Here is a 17,990-nt window from a genome sequence, read left to right on the forward strand (position 1 = left end):
TTAAATTAAATGTAGTCCAGCAGCAAATGTGTTAAATTTTAGGGGCGTGGGGATGCTGCAGCAGAATACATGTTACAGAAAGTAACAAGCCTGCTGCCAAATGCAGCTCTCACTGCAGAGTCCCTGGAACACAGTCCTCAGGCACCCTAGTCTTCATTAAATAAACACAACCTTTTGTTATTGTGATATGTGACTGGTATTTTTATGCACAGTGTAAAACACAGCCTAGTGTGGATCTCTGGTGTAAGTATGTGTGCCTGCAAGGGCAGCAAGAGAAACTGGAGAATGATGGAGTTAAAATGCTCTGGGATCAGAGTTGAGCAGAGCCATATCTGACTGCATCAGTCCCAGTCAGCTGTACTTCACACACACATTGGGCTAAAGATTTCCAAAAGCCCACAAGTGGTTGGATGTTCTTTCCCCAGTTTGAAAACAGTCTTAGTTGGATACTGATTGTCCTCCATGGCTTTGCTTTGAAAGCTTCTCTGAGATGACTAAACTGAACACTAAAGAAAGGAGGCTTGAGTGCTGTGGTCATGCAAGGCATCATCAGAGGAGGAAGGAGAACAGGTCTGAAGGCTTAAGATGGCTCTTACCTCTGCCGCAGCACCAGCTGCAGAGGTGCATCAACCTCTGCTGAGCAGGGCGCTTGGACGTCACCCTCACCTGGGCAAGCAGAGGGCCAGCCAGCCACGGGACAGAGTTACTGCATACAGGTCTTTGATGTTTGGAATTCTAAGCTTAAATAGAACATTGCGAGCCTGAAACACATTAACAACTCTACAAACCCTGCAATACTGCACATACGCAGAGTTAAAGTAACATGTCATCCAAAAAACCATTTGTTCTCAATGTGATTTTCTAGGTGAGCAGCACCATCCTGCAAGTAAAATAATGTACTTACTGTGTCTTTCCTTTAAAAAATAAGAGAGCATAAGCCTTTTAGAAGGAAAGACTATAAGTGCTCAGCAACAAAGACTTTTTAATAAATATCCACTGATTACAAGTGTAATTGGAAGAGGAGTCTGATTGTCCTGCCTTGCACAGCCATTTACCTCTAGAAAAAAACGAAGTGAAATTTGGATGTAAAATGTTGATTTAGTGGTTTTGTGCTTATATAGCAGAGGCTCAGATGATCCTGGAAGATATGATCTGAGACAGAAGCCAGACAGGGTTCTCTAGGTTCTGATAGTACCAGTCAACTGAATCTGAGGGAGTCTCTTAAATTCTGTGGCTGTATTTTACCCACCAGTGAGCCCGAATTTTCTTCACAGAGGCAGTATAAAATGCATTAATATTTTATAATGTGCTTTGAAATCCTCAGATAAAAGGCACTCCAGCATTGCAAAATATTTCATGGATAGAACCATCTGAGGTGAGATCTACCTCCTTTTATGTAACTTCTTTAAAAAATCAGAAACTAATTGGACTCTGAGATGAAATAGTGGCATGAAACAAGATGGACCCACAGTTCTCAAACATGCCTATGATCTGTACCATCCCAGGAAGCTGAATTGGTCAGGTAATTCTACTAAGAAGACTTGGAAATAACCATGAAAGCCAGGGTTGATTGTACTTAGTTTGACCAAGCTGATATTTTGTGGTCTTAGCACTGAGCACATGAATATTCTCTCCAGAAGGCTCACTTTGAATGGAGCCTAGTGATTTTTTGTATAAAGCTCATCACCCTATTTGTACATGAAAACACAGTGTATTTTGAGGACTGACTTCCCTTCCTTGGGAAGATAAATATTTCCATTCTTGCTCTGCATCTTGGGATCTTCCAGAGATAGGTAACATCAGTTTTGATGAAGAGCTGCAGAACAATCACCTCACCAGAGAAAACACATCCTCCACTTAGTCAGCCCCTACTTAGAGCTACTTCTGCACAGAAGAGGCATAGGAAGTGCAAAACACCCTGGAGCTTCATCAGACTGCAGATCACCAGATGAGACCTCTGAGAAAGCTTGCCTCTTAAATATGAAGAACTCTCCAGACAGCAGAAGTAAGGTGGTGTTTTCCCACGTTTTCCTGAACAGTCTGTCGGGACTGCTTTTCAATAGCTACTATTTTTACAATTAACAAATACTTTAGAAGGTTTGTGAAGTATTGATGGCTGCCCAGTCTTGTTTGCCAAGTACACTCATTTTAATTTGACCAAATCTTAAGAAATGTTGAGTATTTGCATCTTTGTCTGCTGACACATCTTGTCTTGAAACCTGGTAAATATGCTGAGTATTTTCATAGCCACAGAAAAAATCAGAAGGAGCAACAGGTGCTGAGGTCACCGTCCATAGAATCTTGTGAAACCTGGTTCTTTGCTTATAGTGATATAAATCTTTTTTACCTGTTTCATACTTATTCATTATGATGTGTTCTCTCCTGGATCCAATTGCATAAAAATCTTGTTAATTAATACCAGGTGGACTTTTGTGCTTTGACAGAATGGTAACTCTATTGCTGAAAAAAGACCCTACCATAAAAAGTTGCTACATACAGGCAGTATCCAGTTGTGACATGCTAAATTTTATTTAATGTGCGTAGGTATGGACATATTTTGTTTCATGCTTAAAAAAGAACTTGTTAAACTGTGTTAAGAAAGCTGTAGAGTATGTGACTACAGGCATTGGAATATCATTGGTAAATCCATGGGGTATCCTCATTTTGGCTGCTGGGTTGAATTTTGGTCTCTCGAAACGGCAAGAACAGAAAGGCTATGGAGAGGGTAGTAGAAAGTGATAAAGGCATGGATGAAAATCGACCCAGAATAGTGGCTGGACCTGAAGGAGAATAAAGGAGGGATAATGTGGAGCAAATACAGAATTGGTTCGGAGAGCGTAAATTATCCTTTCCCCTCAGACAGTGCGAAGAGAACCAAGCAGACCGTGATAAGGCAGGAGCCTTTCCCGTGCGGTGCAGTAGCCCCGGACCAACATGCACGGCCGGGGCCGGGAGCCCGGCTTGCTCCGGGGAGCCCTGGCGCACCGGCAGGAACGGGAGCGGGAGCGGTGTCCGCAGCCGCATTACGGTCCCGGCTCCCTGCTGCCCGCCGGGAAGCCGAACGCGGAGCGGCGCGTCGGGGGCTCCGAGCGTCCGAGCCGTGGTGTACGGGCGCCTCCCACCGCCTCGACCCGGGGGCCGGCCGGAGCCTGGGGCGGTACGGGGGGGGCCGTGCCGGTGATCGTGGGTTGCAAGCAGCCCCGAGCGGCAAAGCGGCGCGGCGGTGCGAAGCCGACACCAGCCCGCCGCCGGTGCTGCGGCAGAGGGCGCGGGCGGGACCGTGCCGGGGAGCGCCGCCGAGGAAGGGCTTCGGCGGGCCAAGATGTAGGCCGGGCGGCGGGAAGCTGCGCCGGCGACGGGCTCGCCATGAAAGAAGCTTTCGGCAAGGTGGCCCGCTCAGCGCCTGCAACAGGCCGTCCTCACCCTCACCAAAGTGGAAGGTAAGACGACGAGGTTTGGGAGCGGCGACGGGGGTGGCTCAGGGAGACCGGGTACCGCGACGGGGGATGCTTCTGGGGAGACCGGTGCGGTGCCTGGGCGCTGCCGTGCGGCGGGGACTGCGCGACACTCGTGGGCGGGCGGTGGGGACCCGCGGGGCGCGCAGCTACCGCGCGGCCGGGCATCGCCAGCGCCTGCTCCTCTACCCCCGCCCCGCTCAGCTCCGGGTCTTTCCTCACCCGTGCTCCAGAGGCAGAGCTTCTCTCCGGAGCTCCCCTCGGGACCCGGGAGCAGCCTCCGAGCCCCTAGGCAAGTACCTGCCGTGCAGGACCCTCGGCAGGCGGGAGGGAGGATGCTGGACGGATTTGCTCTGCCGATGAGAGGAACACAGCCCCGTGTTCCAACCGTCTGTCCTCTCCTGTAGTTGCCAATCCACCAGCATGGTAGCCGTGGGGTTGGGGTCTTATGGCTAGGGCAGACATTTGGAGTCCAACAGCAGTGGGGGAGGGGGTGACAGACCTTGAGGAACCATAGGGACCTTTGGAGACTTTCAAGGATCATGGCAGGGGACCTTGAAAAGGGCACTGATGTGCTCAGGTGGGTTCCACAGAGAAATCTGAAGCTCTGGGTGTACCCATTGGGGAGATTTGGGGTGAGGAGCTGTGATCTTGGGTAGAAACCTATAAGCCATGTCCTGGAGGGGCACAGCAGGTGAGATTGGGAGTGATGTGAAGGCAGGGTGCAGGTTGGGAAGAGGACCCCATCTGAGGGATGGATGTAGAGCTCAGTTCCTGAAGGAGGAGCAAAGAGATCCCACTGGTTTGGGGGATCTCCTGGGGGGTGTCGTAGTTGGTTGAAAGAATGGAGTTGGAATGGAGGGAGGATAGGCAGAAAAGGGATGAGCAAGATGAGGCAAAGAGGAAGAACAGCTCAAAAAAGGGAATGATAGAACAGTAGGAGGCAAAATGTGAATGATGCTCCATAGAAAGCTCATGAAAAAGAAAAAAATAATATTGAAAAGCTGAAGAACAAAGAAAAGCAAAGAAAAAACGGTAGCAAAAGCTCTGTGGAGGAGAAAGTGAGAACATGCACAGGAGGGGAAAAGGAACTAAAATCAGCAAGTAAAAGTGGAATATCGGGTACCTGAATGTTGTTATTTCAGTTTGCAGAGAATACAGCTGTTGCATTCCCACAACATAAGAATCACCTACTGTAGAGATAGGAAAAGGTATCTCAGTTTTCTGATGGAAAGAAGAGCAGGCCTGATCTTCATTACGCTATAATTAGAATTAAAAAAAGCTCTTGGAGTTGGCCCCGTGCACAGTAGAGTGTTTCTCTCAGGGTTTGCATTGGAGGCTCCTCTGGGCAAGGAGCGTGTCTCCCTTTCTTGTGGTGCACTGCAAATGCTTTATGAATAATAAATAATAATAACCCACTGGGTTCCAGCTTTGAAATGTGGGTCATCTCATTCCTCTTTTACCAGTTCAAATACAGTTTATTACCTACCTTATATAGAAACAGAAGCAGAGCAATCTTTCACCATGCTATAAAATTGAATCCTTTCAAGCATTTCCTTGTCTGCTCTGCATACCAACTCTCAGATACCCTATGACCACCCACGAGGGACTTTGTTGACCTAGTTAGACTTTTCCTTCTTTACTTCAGTTTCCTTTTTTCTTCGTCATCAGCGGCAAAAATCTAAATTGCCTCGATGGTGTCTGATAGGACCTGGAGTTTCTTTCCTTCTCTTTAATGAAACAGACTGACTTCGTTGAGAGCTTCCTTTTCCAAATCAATTGACAACATTTCCTTTCGGACTAATATTGACTAATTTTGTCAGCTGGTGTTTAAAGCCATGTAAAACAGCCTCAATGTAGTTATAGGCAAAAATAAAGTGAGGCAGTGGGCATACTGTGGACTGCTGACTTCCCTTGGTCTGGCTGCAGTACCTCTGGCAAAGATTTGCCTTTCTAAAGTTCTCTGGTAGCCCAAGCCCGTTGCAAGAGCATAGACGTTGCTACAAGAGCAAGACAGCAAGAACTTTCATCTGCTTTGTAGTTATGATTATTTTCTCCCCTATCAACCGCCATCAAAACATTTCAAGGATCTCTGGCAGAACCACTAGGAATATGTTTCATTCTAGGATGGTTAGCCAAGAGGAGCCTTTCATTGATATGCATTGCTGTAAAGCCCTCCAGCATTCCCTCTATTTTCCTGCTGGTGCAGTAGCTTCTTTGCTTTAAAAGGAAGATAAGGACTTAGTGCGCCTTCAGAAGCGTGACTGCCATTTCGAATTATTTCAGAGATTGAATCATCAGTATGCTTGGAGCCTGCTGTACCAGCACTTTTCAAGACAACTGTATCTACATGCATTGCTCAGGCAAGCAGTGTGTTTTCTGTGCCTGGTACCATTGCACATGATCCATATTTTGAGAAATGTAGGCTTGGTGCCTGATCTGTGCTTTTTCATCTTTCTGTTGTTATTTTTCTTGCCAATTTCTATCCATGCTGCAGTGGCCATTCCTCTCAGACCAGCCAATTGACTGTTTTCACCCTATTCGTACATGAAAGCACAGGGTACTTTGAGGACTGACTTCCCCTCCTTGGGAAGGTAAATATTTCCATTCTTACTCTGCATCTCAGAGCAGGTAACATCATCAGAGATAGGTAACATCAACTTTGATCAAGAGCTGCAGAACAATCACCTCACCAGAGAAAATATGTCCTGGCTTAGTTAGCCCCTACTTAGAGCTACTTATTCCCATGCTTTCAGCACCAAGGATATAGCACATTTCCTCTGCACTGTTCTGTCAGGAATATTGAATATTGGTGATATTCAAAGTTGCTTATAAGGCAAATGACACCTCTCTGCTATCAGTTATTACGCATAAATGTATCAACTGAGTTGCCATGGAACCAGATTCTGCCACATGTTCAGCTGGAGTAACCATCACTGGAGTTGCAGGGAATTTGTGTAAATACATATGAGAAACAAATTTGGCCTTTAATATATTTGCATGCCTGCAGGGAATTTATCACAAGAGTATCAAGACTGTAATTACTTTAATAATAAATCTTTTTCACTTCTTTAGCTAGCACAAACCGAAGATCCCAAGCACAGCAAAAACTTTCATGACTGGCAGTCTGCTTCTTTAAGAGATGAGATTCTTATTATCCTCATTTTGCAAATGGAGCAGCCCAGAAACTGCAGAATGAAGCAACTTGCCTAAAAACAAGCAGCATATATTTTCACAAAGCTGGCAAGAAAAGACCTACAGCAGATAGGAATGGACCCCCAAAATTCCCACATATGTTTTCTGGCCACAGGAGAACCCTGTCATGAATGCAGATAGAGGTGGGAGAAGCCTTCTTTTTTGAAATCAGTGACTTCAGGTTCCTATTGAAGCATCCTTTTTGGGAAATATGCTCAAATGATGCATAAATATATCTCTGGATAAAACTGTGTAACTATTAGCTGGTGGCATCTAAAGGTTTTGGTAGTCAGGCAACATTTGTTTGTACTTTGACTGAGCACTAGGGCAGACCCTCTGAAAATCTCACCCCAGACTTCATGTCTGTAGAAGCAAGATTTGTGCCCACTGGTCTTTTTCGCATGAAAGCCGTACATTATAGTGCTTGTGTGTTCTAGAAAACAGAAGCAGGTGGAGAGCAGGAGAGGCCAGTGGTTTGGTGGCTCAGCCAGGGCTGTTGGTTTGTGTGTGTTTCCCCACTGAAGCGGCCTTGGAGGAATGCGTGCTGGCTTCTGCATGAAGTATTTAACTTGGAAAATGTTCACTTTTGTTCAGGGTGTCTTTTTGCGCAGAAGACATTCTTCAATGTGAACATTCACAATCAGGGCAGAGACCATCAAACCCACCTTGTTCTTGCTCCATAGCTATGGTAGCAGCTCCTGACTGGAATTGGATGAAGGTGATGGTAACAAGTTAGTGTGCAGCTACAGGAATGAATGAGGGTGTAGGTTTGCTGTGTGTCTGCTTCTCTGTGGTACCTGCCAGCATGCATTCTGTTACTACAGGGTAAAGATAATGTGAGTTACTCCCCTGATGGAAAAGAGGTACCCTCTTCCATACTTACTGTGGGTACTGAGTGTTAAATGCACATGGGCAGTAATTACACTCCGGCTTTGGCCCAGGGCAACTTTTGCCCAATTTTCATATTCTTTGCAGTATTTTCAGTTAGCACAATAGCTAGATCTTGTTCCAAGGCGTGAGGAGTTTCTTGTTGCATAACACCTGGCTCCCTTCCCAAATGGCACCATGCTTTCTTAGACATTAAACAGCCTCAAAATGAGCTCCTCTTAGCTGTGCTAGGCTTTCTCACTGGGGAGTCCCTCCAGCTCATCTTTTATCATGTCCCACTGGTTATTTTGCCTGCCATCTCGCCTGTGCAAATATAAGCTATAGGTTTGGAGGTGACTCATTACTTCTACACTGTGTGTCCCTGCCTCAAATGATACAAAAATAAAATGAGACCATTTTGATGTTACTAAACTAATGCCAGAGCAGGAGTTTTAATGCATCATGAAGCAGAAAGATAAGTTATTAAAGATTTATGTAAGCTTCCTTACGTTAGTGGCTGAAATAAACCAATATGTAAACACTGTGGACAAACCATAGTTTCATTTACAGTGACAGAGCTTAAGAATGACAGCATCCATTGGATCATCTTCTCAGACCACTTGTAGATCACAGACCATTACATTTCACCCACTTATTCCTAAATGAAGTAAGGTGCATTTGTAGTCATCTTAAATCAATTTAGGCATTTGCTCTCAAAAAATAAGCAGATTACTAATCCATCTATTTAATTATAGATTTCTCCCACGAGAAGCTGGAACAAGAACCAGTAGAAAATAAATATTAAGTCACCAGAATTCATTATTCACTGTCTCCTGATTTCATTTTGTAATTCTTGTAAAAGAAATTTGTCCCTCTTTCCTAATGGCTGACAATTGTAAACAGTAGGATTTGTAGCATAGAAGCAGCTCAGTGTAAGAGCTGGACTTCAGAAAAGACTAGTAGTTCAATATACAAGTCTGTGTTAGCTGAACATGTATTTCCCAGCACTTTCCCAGCAACAAGGCTCATATATAGGATTATTTATGTTGTTGCTTTCCTAGCGCATTGTACTCAGTATAGCACATTCACTTATATAGTAAGCAGCTCGTTGCACTTGGCTGGAGTACCATTGCCAACCTTTAGTCACAGCCCAGTTAATCTTTGTTAATTATAAACCATGAGATGCCACTGCAGACCTGGATAGCATCCTGCGGAAGCAGGAATTTGGCCAATAAAAGAGTAGATTTACTTTGTAGTCTTCACTGAGTTTTGCTGACAGCCACTGCGGCATAAGATCAAAGGCAACAGAAAACAAGGTGTTTTTAGCAGTGCAGAGCTGGCTTGCTTTTAGGCAGAGCTGCCCACCAAATGTGTAGGCAACATGTATTGGAGAACCCAGGTGCCACCTCCCATGTTAGCTGCCCAGTTCCAGAAATATGGATCCACTCTACCTGAACATAATGCAGGGGTACCCAGCCTGGAAATTTTGTAAGTCCTACTCAAGACATGAATTTTGACATGGGATCTAGCACCCTTTGGTTGTACAGAAGTTATATGTTGACTCTTCTGGAAGTAATAGGTTCCATTTTGTTCAGTATCACTATTTCTGGCCCCAAGCATCCTCAATTAAAGAAAAAACCAAACAAGCATAAGCCTCATAAGCCTTGCAACTCAGTCATAGAGAGTAGAGAAGTGAGGAAGTAAGAGCTAGAAATGGCTTTTCCACAATCGCCTCAAATTCCATAGTGCAACTCTCAGCATGGATAATATTGTAAGTGTGGTTGAAAAAGGCATGAGTCTGTTTTCTGTAGCTGATTGAAACAAGTGAAGAATAGTGGGTTGCTAAAGCCTATCTCATTAAAAACAAGAAGAGGCAAGTATCAGAGAGAAAATAGAAACTAGAATTTTTGCATGTAATGTATTTTTGCTCACAGTTATACTGAGTACCTCAGTGCCAACGTGGATCTAGCCAAACCTAGGTTTTTTTTAAAGGAGACCCAGCTTTTGATGAGTTTGCTGCTAGACCTAAGAAGACATCTCTTCTTTCTTCCAGTAGATCTTTGAGCATGTGGGGAATTATGTGCATTACTCTAACCACTGTGAGCACACACAAGTCTATGTCATGTCCACACTAATATCTGGTTATTGGTTGACAGAGAACAAGTGCTCCAACTATCTTGTTCTGAACTTAAGACCTAAGAAATGCATTGTGTTTAAGGTTCAATGGCAGGTTAATCCTTTAGCTTCTAGGAGAACAATCAATTGGAGTTAGAATTCAGTATGCAAGAAACCAGTGGGTTACAGCAGTCTTCTGTCTAAAACTGTGCTTACTTGAAAGACAAGCAACTCTGAATTTTTGAAAGTTCCATAGGGAAGAAAGAACATTGTCCTGTTTTTGATAAAATGCAGTTAGCATAGCCTTCACTGTTAGTTTGAATTCACTTACTTCCCTGTATATATGCACTGATGTAAATGTGCTCTTTATATTTGTGTAAGTAGTTGAATTCCCTTGGAGACAAAACTATTACTCAGGAAAGACATGTAGCACTCAAATGCCTAGATAATTAATACAGTAGTTTCCTGCAGAGAATCCAGCCTGGTTTTTTATCATTTCTTAACTCTTTGTTTAGTCTGAAATTTGAACAGACTCTGATCAAAATTTTCACAGAATACAGTTTTTGGTCATATCTGATTTTTGTGCTAATAGAAGTTCTGCTTCCGTAACTCCTCACAGTAAGTGGCAAAACTCCCAGTGACATCGCCAGGTAACTCAGTGTACGACTCAGTCCGATTTTTATTCAAGAAAGGAATGCAGAATAATATCAAGAATACATAACTTATAATCAGAATTATTCTTTGCATGCTTTTATGGTGGTTAATTTCCAGTCCCACAATGCTGATACTGTAGTAAGTACCCAGTATCTTCCATTTTTGCTAGGGACTCCAGTCATGAATTCTAATTAATCATAAAAAGGACAGTATTTAGGGGAACTCCCCACCTCACAAAATTCAAAGTAGAATATCATATTTTAATAAGGTCAATTCGAATGCAGCACTTTTAATAGAATTTCTAAGCAGGTGCCTCTGAAGATAAATTAAATGGATTAAAGTCCAAATTGCTGCAATATGAAGGTGATAATTTTTCAGCTCTCTCTGTATCACTAACAAGAAACTATAATATATATATTTGCAGAAAGCCTTGCTGGAGTATTTGACAGAGGAAGATAGGCATACGTATGCTAGGGAGGGGAATTTGGCGTATCATCAGCAAACGTGCCGATTATTTAATTTCAGCTCTTAGTATGTTTAGGTATAATATTTAGCATAGGATAAAACAGGAATTATTGTATTATAACCATTAGTGATAAAAAACATTGTATCTGTGAGTAATACTTTAGGATATGGGAGTACCTGTTACAAGAAACTTAGGCCTATTTGGTACAGTGCTATCGGACGTATTTCCACAGACAGGAGGACAAGAGAATCATCTTGACTGCCAATGAACCAATAGTCCTATTTTCTGCCCTGCTGAAATTAAGGTGAGATGATCAGACAAGTTTGAATATCCTGCACAGATAATCATAGCACTTTACTTTTATAATTAGTTAATTTATACTATGAATTCCTGTAGCAAAAGAGGGTCTGAACTCAGAACACTTTTTTCTTGCTTTGAGTTCATGGTCATGCAGTTTTCCCCATTTTCAGATATCTACATCCCTTATTCTGTAGCCTCTACCAAATTCAGACCTTCTGACCTAATAGATTAATACCCTGGTTTTGTTCTTTAAAATAACTGTACTGTGGACTTTAAAACTATTTTCTGTATTGATTTATTCTTAATTTAGTCATGCCATTTCATGATCAAATTAAGTCAAATTATTTTTGTCTGCTACTGTAAGAGCAAAATATTTAAAGAAAGTCCTTTAAACTTTCCCCGAATAGCATCTAAAAACGCATATGTGCAATGCTGTGTTGATGCAATATTCTCTTTTAAAAACTGATTTAATAAAGTTTTATGGAGTTTTGTCATTTTTCCATTATGTTACATTAATTGATATTCATTAAAAAATATGATACTGATCTTTTGGACCTTCAGCCCTGACCATGGTTGGAAAGTTAGTGAAATCTGAGCAAACCCAAAGTCATTGCAATGCTGAGTGTTGCAGTCCCACCCACCAGCCACCCACAGGGACTCACAGCTTTCCTGTAGGAATCCAAGAGCAGCTTTCTCAAAAATCACATACACAGCTACCATATGAGGCCCAACCAGAGGTCTATTGGGTCTTCCCTCCGGCTTGGTGGAATTGATTGGGAACATGTATTTTCTAGCCTGAGATCTCGCTGAGTGTGGGTGTGCTGACAGCTGCAGTTTCCCCAGATGTAGGGGAAAAAAAATTCTCTTTTTTTCTGCTTTGTAACTAGTAATTTTTGGCAGTTATTTTGCTTTTTTGGCTGTTCTTGAAACACTGAGTTGCCCTTTTCCATGGAGCAGCCTGTGAAGAGCTCAGGATCCCTGGTGGCAACGGCCAGAGCACATCACTGAGCATGCAGCATGTGGGTAGTTTGCTCCCACCTGCACCTCTCTGTCAGCGCACTTCTCCATCTGTTGATTTATGACCCAGTCACGTAGCCTGTCAACCCCCACAGCTGGCCATTGCCCTCACTGACCTGCCTAGCTTCACATCGTTAGGAAAATTTGTTTCCTCTTGGCTCACCCCTTCGGTCAGGTTACCTGTGCTTAGTGGTGGAGAGTGCAGGTCTCACAGCAGACCTCTGCAGAGCTTCGTCCACTTCTCCTATTGCTGTATTTACTCCTCACTGGTTTCCTGTCTTGCACCGAACCTTTTATCCACTCCAACACCACTTCTGTCTGCGTATTTTCTGTAAGGCCCTTTGGAGTGAGATTTTATCAGAAGCCATTTAAAAATCTAAAAGGGTACCTGTATCTCCTTTATTGATATGCCTGTGGACCACCATCAGAGAACACTGGTGAGGCTGTAGGATGAATCATCTAGTTTCCCCAGTAGATAATGCCGAGCAGAGACTTGTGCTTTATTCCATCTAAGATGCCCATCCCTAACTATTGCTCACTCTCTTTAGCGCTTACCAGTCTGTTTCAGAGCTGAGTTGGCAGCTAAGTGGCTGAAATTTTTCCTTCAAAAAGTGGAGGTGGAGTGTGTGCTCCTCTTCAGTAGCTCAGTGCATAAAGCAGCCTTCTACCCTGCTGCTAGAAATAAGCGCCCTAACGCACAGGCCCTCCGATGCCAGGGGAACCCAGATATCAGCAAAGCTGGCCTGCTCAGAATAGAAGACATGCTTATTTATTGGGAAAGCATGAATTGAGGAGGTCATTTACCCAGGAGAAAAAGTGAGGCTCTAGGCCTTGTTCCAGTGACTACCTGATACAGAATGAAAATATTTCTTGGAGGTGACCCCTAAAAACTTTCAGATGTGTCTTTGAATCCTGACAGGGTCTGTCTGTAAGAGAGGCACTTGGGTGTTAGGAGTCATGGTGCTTTGGGATGCCCAGGAACGTATTCTTTGGCATCTGATGAGCTCTAGGGGGATTGGGAGAAGAATGCAGCTGGTATAAGCTTGGCAAAGCTAAAGCTAATTTGGAGAGGGAGGTAATGTCCCTTGATGCAGAAGTTAGGCTGTGCATGCTCTCATTACTGCTCTGTGCAGGAAGGTTGATACATGGGATTACTGGGTTCCGAAATGAGATATTAACAGTTCCTTAAAAACAGCTACCAGGATGACCTGTGAAAGGAGAGGTTATCATTGACAATGGCACAAAAAAGCTGCACTAGCTATTAGGTGATCTGCCAGGTGACGAGTGAGACCCTACAACCTCCTCACTCTTTAACCTGACTGACTGTGAAGAAAATACCTGGGCAACATATCTGAATAAATACTAACATTTCAGATTTAGACAACTGCAATGGCAATTAGAGACATAAATCATTTCATGGATTTGTTATTTCATGTACTCTTTACAGGAAGATGCTTTTTAACAGCTTAGCTTAAAAATCCTGAACATCAAAATAATTCATAGTTAGTGTGGTAGGCAGGAGGAGTTTGTGAGTTTGTGAGTCTGCTACTGAGGCAAATAATATTGTGCGTTGAGAAAACCACCATCAGAAGTCATCATGTCTGTTCTCAGGTGTGTTGGAACTAATTGTCTCCCGCTGATCTCTCCATGTAGTAATTATTGGGTGAAGAAAAGGTCACCCAGCATTCAAAGCTCTGAGAATACACCTTGGTTAGTGTCCAGCTCTGATTCCCCTGCATGTCACGGGATTCTAGAACTCTAACCACGCTGAGAATCAGGCACTGTCTTACAGGACTTGCCTCAGCTCTCTCTCCTCTCTATGATAAGCATATATTTTTGCAAGCTCTACAAACTTGTTCTGTGCAATGCTCAAGCAGTTACAAAACATCTGAGAGGCTGCTTAAGTTGAAACACATTCATAGCCTGGGGAAGCTGGCAGAGTTGTGCATTATCATTAGGTACATGTTTTGGTCCCTAAAAGATAGGAGCTTGGTCTGTAAGGGTCACTTTCTCACTATAAAGGGTTGACAAGGGCACCCAGCACTTGTGAAATACTTCTTCCACTCATCTGCTGACTAGCTGACAGCAGCTAAAGCAGGTCACTGATGACAACTAAATATGTTTATGTGGTGCTGCACAGCTCTGAGTCCACCAGTGCTGTCTGTGGTGGCTTTACTATTTGTTCTTGACAGCAGTGGTGGAGAGATGGGACTCATTTCACCCAACTTCAGACACCCACACAGGAGACACCTACTTCAAGCTTATTGCCCCAGACTGTTTAGAGCTGGTGGAGAGAAACAGGCACTCAGAAAGGATGATTCATCTGGCTTGTTTTAATCGTCTACTTTAGGAGATAAATCGTGCTATGGAAATGTCTTTTTTCTGTCTACTAACTATGCAGAAAGTGTAAATCACTGTCTCAGATACACAAGTCTGCACAGCAGATGTCTCAAACTGAGAAGATGAACGCCACCTTTGGTTTTATCAGTATCGTATTTTTAACATGCACATTGAGGTACAGTGTGGTCCTACAGTAAGCCTTTAGCTGCCTAGCTATGCACAGGAGTCTTAAGACTCTTGTCCAGACTTTTGAAGAGGTCTGGACAAGCTTTTTAAAAGTGTTAGAGAGCGAGCAGCTTTTCAACCAGTGTGGGTTTGATGTCACCCCATCTGCACACCTGTGGTTTCGTTGAGGAGAATGTCCCCAGTGGAGACACAGGGAAAACTACATCTCTGGGTGTTGTGTGTGCCAACTGGCAGACAAGTGCCCCACATGGTAAATGACAGGATGAGACCACATGGGTGTATATCATCTGTAGCGTCCATCATATGCAAAGACAATCCGGCTTTTGGGGGCAGATTGTGTCCCAGATATCCTTCAGGACAGTACCACATCTAGTGGAAAAGGCTGTGCCCATTTGGCATCTAGCCCTCTGGCAGCACCAGAAATCATGAGGGTGCAATACAGATTCACTGACAGATATTACAAGTCTCTGCTTGTAACTGTTAATCACCAGGACAGTGATTTTTATCCCTATCATCATGACATCCATCGTGTCTGGAATGAGTTTTTATCCACTCCAGCATGTAAATGCATGAAAAGAATGAGCATCTCTAGAAATTTAACCCTTGAGGTGCAAGATCACTTTAGAAGTGATACATGCAGTATTGTCTACTGCTGAAAATGAATGTTTCTGTTGATGTGTTTAACACAAAATTAAATATAACTGGATAAGTAATTTTGCCTGTGTAGCAGAGAAAGCATCAGTGAAGTTTAACTATAGGGAATAATTGCCATGGAATAGAGTTTGAAGTGATATTCATGCAAGCTGTCCAGATGAACAGCTGGGCTCCTGCATATGTGCACAGTACAAGGGGGACCAGGGCAGGTGGCTTCAGCCCTTGGTGGGGAGAAGATCTTCTCTACAGTGTCTGCAATGGGCTGTCTATCAACACTGTATTATTGGATGTTGAGTGTCTGGTGTGTCAGACGGTATAGCTGTGAGTTCCCCCCTTCTCAGGGACTGCCAAGACTACTGGTATCTTGTTGTCTCAGTGATCATGATCGATTTATATTTTAGAAAAAATAATACAGCTTCAGTGTTGATTCAGAGCACCTACTCATCTTGAGATCTCATATACCCTAGTGGCTTAAGGCGTGTTCCCTCATGTCGAATGTCTTCAGCAGGAGTGGTTTAAATCCTGGTTTCCTGTTTCCTAGGGGAATAACTGCAGAAAGATGAGCGTGGCAGATACTCCACTGGCTGTCTTCTAGAAGGAGGAACATTTTTGCCTACCTCTCCAAGTAGTTTCAGAAATGTTAACTCTGAGTGCAGTTGCATTGCCACAGAGGCACAAACTCCTAAGCTCATTTGGCACCCTGACTGCATGGATTCGCTGTTTTCTGTGCCCAGAAATCCTGGTGGTCCATGGGAAGGATGCTGGAGTTTGTTAGACTGTGTGAAGTGTTTGATGCTGCAGTGACAATGTCCAGCAGAAAATCTTGAGAAGGAAAAAATTCAGTGATCATTGAGTGGTAGACAGCAAAGAGAGTTGCTGGCAGCTGCCCATTACATGATGTGGTTAAAAGAAATGAGTGTACTATTGTTTGGGAAACTGAACCTTGACTGGCTGTGCAGCAAGTGAGGCAAGAAGCATTAGTTACAAGAAATGTATTACTAAGAAAATGCATTAGAATTATTTTGTATAAGCTAAGGGTTCACAGGCAGTATTTTTTCAGTTCTAGCTTCTTTTAGCATTTGGCAGATAGCTTGTAACCTTTCTATTATGTGTTTAATACAAGGTCACATTAACTTTGAGCAGTTCATTGGCCTGCTGGTGCATCTTCTGTTATGTGGGAGGCTGCCCACACAATCTTCTATAGAAAACTGAAATAGGTCGAGAGATCAGCAACATCCCATCTCTCTCAAAGCCTCTCAGAAGGGCTAGATGTTTATGCTTTGAGTGCTGTACACTCTGTCAAACAGAGACCACGGTTTCCCTGTTATAAAATACTGCTTTACTGGGCAAACTAATGGTGCTCTTAGCTCAGATCATGCATTTCTTATCTGTAAAGAAATAACTAAATAGTTCTTTTCATAGAAAGAAACCTTTTCTTTCATAATGTATTAGTTCATGTAAATAAAAACTTAGGTTAACCTGAAATAAGAGGTTTTAAGAGATTTTCCATTCCAAATACTAATTCTCACCAAGATAGGGAAGGATTTTTTTTGTGTGTGGATCTCTCTTAGTCTGCCTTGAATATATATAAATGTTGGCAATAATGTAGTCTTTCATTGTCCTGGCTGTAAATGTTTTCGTCTTTCAATGCGTGCAGTGACTTCCAGACACTTTTGAAGCTGTAGATTCCTGGATTTCAACATGAATTACTGTTACATCCTCCTTCAAGTGAATGGACCAACTAAACTGAAGTCAGCTTGTAGAAGAAATAACTGCCGAGTGTTGCATGTGGGTGACTGACAATTGTAGCAGGTGTTGAATGGGGTGAATTTAAGAAAGACAGGTAGAGAGCCCTAAAGGCAGTGGCCTACTGCTGAGGTCTGTCAGCACATTTTGATCTCTGTGAGAACTGAACCACCTCACCTCACTTGGCTCATTCGTTCACAAGCAGAATACATTATCTACTCATAGTAGACATAGCCCTGTTATAGCAGGGCTATAACAATTCGTGTTTAAGGATGTAATGGGCAAGGTTTTTTTAGGAGAAAAATTTCCAGCAGCATGCTAGGCTCAGTTTATAACAGGGCAAAGCTCCAGTCCAGTCTCATTTGGTGCAGGACTCGAGCTAAAAAATGTTTGAGTTGCCTGGTCAGAGATAGACTTCAGGGCAGCCTGTGGGTTGCCATCTGGCTACAGTGTCAGGAGACCTGTTTTTCTAGATATCACTGAAATGTCTGGTGATCTAATTCAGTATTAATCGTGCTACTTATGTTGCAGTGATTGTGCGTAACTTCAAGATTAAATACATTGTCCCCCTCTCCTTTTAAGAAACACCACATTCCATAAACTGCCCATTTCCACATTTTCCAAGACAGTAACAATTTCAAGTGTTGTTGTAATCCCCTTTATTAAACTCAATACCATATTTTTCATTCATTTACACATCCTAACAGCAGGAGTTTAAGTGGTGTGTTAAGCCTTTCTATGTACATCAAAGCAACATGTAATTTTCATTTCCATTTTACCCAGTGGCTTCTAAATCTAGAGGTGATAATTGTTATTTGCATTCTAATTATGCCTCAGTTGAACCAGAGGCTTTGCAATGATCTAAAAACAAAGGACATTTTGTGGCAGGATCTGGTGGGTTCTTTTGCTCGTAAAGCTCCACGTGACTTGAGAAGGACCTAAGATTTGAAAACTAAAATGTAGGATGGATTTCCTTAGTAAGCCATGTGTTTTCT

General features: G+C 43.1%; 1 protein-coding gene across 1 annotated transcript in view; it reads left to right on the plus strand.

Moving 5' to 3' along the window:
• Positions 1 to 3,397: 3,397 nt before the first annotated feature.
• Positions 3,398 to 17,990, plus strand: part of SLC35F3 (solute carrier family 35 member F3) — a 60,142-nt gene continuing 45,549 nt past the window's right edge. The window contains exon 1 of the mRNA XM_029961605.1: positions 3,398 to 3,440. The gene's annotated coding sequence lies outside the window, so the exon portion shown is untranslated. The remainder of the gene's footprint in view (positions 3,441 to 17,990) is intronic.

Source organism: Manacus vitellinus, unplaced genomic scaffold (genome assembly GCF_001715985.3).
Source record: "Manacus vitellinus isolate BGI_N305 unplaced genomic scaffold, ASM171598v3 scaffold_37_pilon, whole genome shotgun sequence".
NCBI lineage: Eukaryota > Metazoa > Chordata > Aves > Passeriformes > Pipridae > Manacus > Manacus vitellinus.